A 6,238-nucleotide genomic window follows, 5' to 3' on the forward strand; every position below is an offset into this window, starting at 1 on the left:
ATGAGAAGGTGAGGCAGGAAGGTGCATTAGTTGGGGCGCTCCAGAGAAACAGGACCAATAAGAGGTAGACAGATGATAGATAGATAGATAATAGATAGATAGATGATAGGTAGGTAGAGATATGAAGATATAGAGATATAGATACAGATAAAGAGATTCATTATGAGATATTGGCTCATGGGATTATGGAGGCTGAGAAGTCCCACAATTTGCTGTCTGCAAGTTGGACACCCAGGAAAGCTGGTGGTGTAGTTCAAAGGCCTGATCACCAGGAGTTTCGAGGGCAGGAGAAGATCAACTCCCCAGTTCAAGCAGTTAGGCAGAGAGCAAATCCAACCTTCCTCAACCTTTTTGTGCTATTGGGGCCCTGGACAGATTGGATGGTGCCCCCCACATTGGGGAGGGCCATCTGCGTTGCTCAGTCTATGAATTCAAATGTTAATCTCTTCTAGAAACGCCCTCACAGACATACCCAGAAATAATGTTTGACCAGATATCTGGGCATCTGGCGGCCCAGTCAAGTTGACACATGAAATTAGTCATCACAAAGGAGAAGAGGGAGAGAGAAGCCAGAAGAATGGCGCCTGTGTGCTTGTGGGGACACACAACAGGAACCACACATGTGTTCACACAGGAGGGCATTTAAGGACCTATTTAGAAAAAACACTAGTTTAGACTATTAAGAATCTCAGAGCCAGAAATGACCACAAAAGCAATGGCTCCCCTAGAATTCATAGCAGTCTTGGGAGTAGGGAGGGGAGGGCTTTGAACTGATTTTTTTCTTTTAATGTGTGTTTTTTTTAACCTATTTTTATTTTTTTGCTGTGCTGCACGTCTTGTGGGATTTTAGTTCCCAAACCAGGGATCAAACCCGGGCCCTCGGCAGTGAGAGCATGGAGTCCTAACCACTGGACCGCCACGGTATTCTCTGAACTGATCTAGGTCTTCGGGGACAGGGAAATCCACCTTAACACCCATCTAAGCATCAGACACCAGTTTTTTGACAAGTTCCATATTGTGGAATAAAGGCTGAAGTCTGTGGATCTCCTAAGTCCGGACTGTGCCTTATTCATCTTTCTACCTCTAATGCCCAGGGTAGCATCTGGCAGATGGTAGATGCTCAGTCTACATTTGCTATATGAATGGTTGATTGAATGAACATAGCAGCACACAGATTTGGCCCTAAAATGCCATAAACCCTACAGTAAAGCCAGTCATTCTTGCTTAGACTCTCTTTCAGCTTTAGTAACTCATATTTAATCAATAATTTAAAACTCATTTAAGGGTCTATTTTAGAAGCACTAACTAAGAGAGGCAGTGAAGAGTGGCTGGTCCAAAAGGCAGAGTGGTAGCTGAAAAAGAGACAGCTGCCAGGATGACCCTAAAAGAGGAGGGAGACAGTAACATGTCAAGAACAGAGTCAAAGTTAGTTCCTTTAAGAGCTTACTCTGAGCCAGGAACTTCTGGTCATTTTGCAGACATTAAATCTTTTCAGCTGTGCAACTCCACAGTAAGGTAAGCATAATTATTCTGTTTCACTGATGGGGAAGCTGAAAGTCAGAGAAATTAACAAAGTTGCCAATACGCAAATAGAAATCTGATTTTCCCACTACATATTACTGAACTCATTTTATTTTGTATTTTTATTTTAATTCTTGAATATTTAAAAACAATAGATAACTACAAAGAAGCAATTAAGAGTCAGCCATACTAAAACTCAGAATTAATTATTATTAGCATCTTAAGTATATTTGTTTCCAGGTTTATGCCTGAAAAAAATTTCAGACATCTTTTTAGGCATCAGAATATGGATAAATAAATAGATGGGTAAATGGATGAATAGATAGCTGTAGAAAGAAAAGCTATTGCAAAAATGGGATGAATCTATATATGACATTTAGAAGACTAATTACATTTAATCTTACTTGAACTTTATAGAAGTAACTGACAAGAAATAGAAGAAATCATTAAACTTCAAATAAATGTTTCTTCTTTTCAAGAGATATTTCTGAAACGATCCATGTAAAGTAATGAAAAACATTGAGGTTGAAATAATTGCCTTCCTTCCCTCCCTCCCTCTCTCCCTTCCTTCCTTCCCTCCCCCCATCCCCCTCTCTTTCCTCTTTCTTTTTTAACTAGATGTTTCTCTCATAGATTCTTTGTCTTGTCTGATTGCTCTGGCTACTGCTTCCAATACTATGTTGAATAGAAGTGGCTGAAGTGGGCATTCTTGTCTTGTTCTTGATTTTAGAGGAAAAGCATTTAGTCTTTCATCATTGAGAATGATACTAACTGTGGGTTTTTCATATTTAGGCTTTATTAGGTTGAGGTAGTTTCCTTCTATTCCTAGTTTGTTGAATGTTTTTATTATGAAAGGGTGTTGAATTTTGTCAAATACTTTTTCTGCATCAATTGAGATGATCATGTGTTTTTCATCCCTTCATTCTGTTGATGTGGTGTGTTACGTTGATTGATTTTCATGTGTTGAATCATTCTTGCATTCCAGGAACAAATCCCACTTGGTCATGGTGTATAGCCCTTTCAATAGGCTGTTGAATTCAGTTTGCTAGTATTTTTTTTTTTTTGAGGATTTTCACATTAATGTTCATAAGGGATATCATTCTATAGTTTTCTTGTCATGTTCTTGTTTGGCTTTGGTATCAGGGTAATGCAGCCTCGTAGAATGAGTTAGAAAATGTTACCTCCCCTTCAACTTTTGGAATAGTTTGAGAAGAATTGGCATTATTTTTAAATGCTTAGTAGATTCCACCAGTGGAGTCATCTGGTCCAGGGCTTTTCCTTGTTGGGAGGTTTTTGATTATGGATTCAATCTCTATTCAGGTTTTTTATTTCTTTGTGATTCAGTCTTGGTAGAGTGTATGTTTATAGATATTTCTGCATTTCACCTAGGTTATCCAATTTGTTGTTATACAAGTGCTCACAGTATTCTCTTACAATCTTTTTATTTCTGTAAAATCAATAGTAATGTTCCCAATTTCATTTTTTTATTTTAGTCATTTGAGTCTTTGCTCATTTTTCCTTAGTCAATCTAGCTAAACTTTTGTAAATTTTGTTGATGTTTTTGAAGAACCAGTTCCTGGTTTTGTTTATTTTTTTCTATTGTCATATTGTCTATTTTATTTACCTCTACTTTATTATTCCCTTCCTCTGCTAGCTTTGGGTTTACTTTTTTCGTTTTCTAATTCCTTCAGGTGTAAAGTTAGGTCATGAATTTGAGATCTTGCTTCTTTTTAATGTAATCACTTATAGCTATAAATTTTCCTCTTAACTCTGCTTCTGCTGCATTCCATAAGTTTTGGTATGTTGTGTTTTCATTTTCCTTTGTCTCAAGATATTTTCTAATTTCCCTTGTGATTTCTTCTCTGACTTATTGGTTGCATAAGAGTTACTTAATTTCCACATATTTGTGAATTTTTCAGTTTTCCTTCTGCTATTGATTTCTAGTTTTATTCTGTTGTGATTGGAAAAGATACTCTGTACGATTTTAATCTTTCTGTTAAGACTTGTTTTGTGGCCTGACATATGGTGTATCCTGGAGACTGTTCCATGTGCCCTTGAAAAAAATGTGTGTTCTGCTGTTGTTTGGTGGAGTGTTCTGTATAAATCTGTTAGCTTTACCCACTTTGTATCTAATTTAGCAATCTTATTCCAGCATCTTTTCTTTCACTGTGTGTGTACATACATATGAATTATGTATCTCCTATCATCTTTTGAATGATTTGTCATCTCTCACTTTTTCTTTCCTTTTTGTTCCCTCACTGAGTTAAAGATATCTTCTATTAAAAAAAAAGAAATCTTCTATTTTTGCTCGCTGTATATTTGCATGAGAATTATGATATTAATTTTTTGAAAATTATGTTTTGACACGTGGATCCAACAAAGAAGAGCATGTTTTGTGGCCTCCCTGCAGGAGGCAAGGCATGGATGTCTAATCTGACTTTCCTACTCATGCTCTTCTCCTGAGGCTGAGTGAGGACCAAACCACCTCTCTCCTGAGCCAGGATAAAAATTTCAAAACAAATCTTACAAAATATAGCTCAGGGAAAATAAAAAAATACATAGAAACACAGAATTTATATAGCAATTTATACAGCATAAATTTAGTACTTCATGCAGTTCTCTCTTGTAACAACTATGGAAGCAACTAAATTATACTCATGACTGAGCACCATCCCAGACCAACTGAGCCAGAATCCCTGGAGACAGGAATGGGGCATCATATATTTTTTAAAGCTCTCAAATGATTCAAGTGTACAGTGAGAGAAGAGGATGCCCTGTTGAAGGAAAAAGGCTAGAGGAGAAACTACAGACAGCAGCTTCCACTTTCGGCAGAGGATAGAATTTTCTCTTCTCTCCCTTCTTCAGTCTCCCAGCTGAATTAGGGAAGGGAAGGATCAAAGGTGCTCTCCTCAGGGCTCTCCCTCTGATTTAATCAGAGTCCATTTGGAGACGGAAACCACACCGACAATCTGAACAGGGAAAATTTAACAGAAGGAATGGTTACCTGGTGAAAGGCGTTAACCACTCAGAGGGGGAAGGAGGATGTTAAGTGTGCAGAGGCAGCAACTGCAGAAAGCAGCTACCGCCCCTAGAGCAGAGGGAGAGTGGCTGAGGGGGACCCTGGACACTTAGGGGAGTGCTTGCCCCTCCCTCAGAGCTGAGGTCCAGACCCCTGAGGCGAGAGTGTGCCACTTTGGGCATTCTCTCTGAAGCTCAACTGGAGGCGATTTCAGGGCTTAGGATAGTTTCTGATTTTTTTCTGCTTTAGGCTCTGAGGGGTTTAATGGATGTGATGACGGTTAATTTTATGTCAACTTGGCTTGGGCAAGGTACCCAAATATTTGGTCAAACACCAGTCTGGATGTTGCTGTGGAGCTATTTTAAGATGAGATGAACCTTTATATTGGTAGATTTTGAGTAGAGCAGATGACCGTACAAAATGTGGGTGGGCCTCATCCAATCAGTTGAAGACCTCAAGAGAAAAAGACTGAGGTCCCCGGAGGAAGAGGGAGTTCTGCCTCTGGACTGCCTTTGATCTTGAGCTGCAACATCAACTCTTCCCTGGGTCTCCAGACTGTTGGCCTGCCCTGCAGATTTTGGACTTGCCGATCCCCACATGTGCATGAGCCAATTCCTTAAAAGAAATCTCTATGTATCTACACAACCTATGGGTTCCGTGTCTCTGCAGGACGCTGGCTAATACAACAGGCTGTGGCCTGCCCATCTTCCCCAGGTGGTGCCTCTCAGCTCATCACTCTCCTCTGTCCCATGTCTCTTCTCCAGGAGCATGAGGTGTTGATGCTGGTTGCTACCTTCCATTCCCACTAGATTGAGCTTAAGCGACTCATGGAGAGTTTAAACGGTCCTTGCAGTTAGTGTAAAATCCCGGAGGACCCAGGGTGACCAAGAAGGAGAGAGATTCTAGTAAAGGAAAGAGTCAGGGCAGACTCTCCTTAGAGGAGGGAGAAAAAGAATTCCAGAAAAAGATGAGCAAGCAGTTTCCTTCAGCTCTAGACTTGTTCTCACCCCTGCCTTCCCTTGCGCATGGGAGGTCCTCTTAAATATTCAATGTTGGTTGCAGGACACAGTTCTTTCCTTGCAGTCATGATCTTCCTTCTCCCTTTCTCACCTACCTATGTCTTCAGCAGAGTTTTTTACTGCTCGTATCCATTCTCCCAGTCCTAGCTCCCAGCCCACCTCTTCCATGAGATCTCCCTGACTTGCTCAGTCCACACGGACACTCACCCCTTCCTGGTCACCCTGGAAATTTTTCAGATACTTTGTTTTCAACCCTTAGTTATATAAAGTGTGTTGAGTGTGTCCCTAAAGTCAGGGACTGACTGCCTGAGATTTGCTCTGTACCTTCAAAGCAGCTCACACAGGGCAGGTCTTGATACTTACTAAATATTGAACTGACTTACAAGAGCCTGCGAGAAAGCAGAGATGAACATTTCCATTGCACATGGAGAAGCGGATGGGGTGGTGCCCAAGTTCCCACACAGGTCAGAGAAAGTCAGGAATAAATCATGGGAATGGGTGCACCATGCAGGTGATCGTCTCAGTGGCCATCAGCCCAACCAAGCTGAATGCACAAAGTTCTGCTGCAATTTACAATCTCAGGTGTCCATGAATCTTTCTCAGCAAACCCGAGGCAGATCCTGCATCTTCTTTGAGGCGATGTCCTTTCTTCCTCCCACCTAACCCCACAAAGCAGTGG

Source organism: Balaenoptera physalus, assembly GCF_965194825.1.
Source record: "Balaenoptera physalus genome assembly, chromosome: 2".
In the NCBI taxonomy this organism is placed as follows: Eukaryota; Metazoa; Chordata; class Mammalia; order Artiodactyla; family Balaenopteridae; genus Balaenoptera; species Balaenoptera physalus.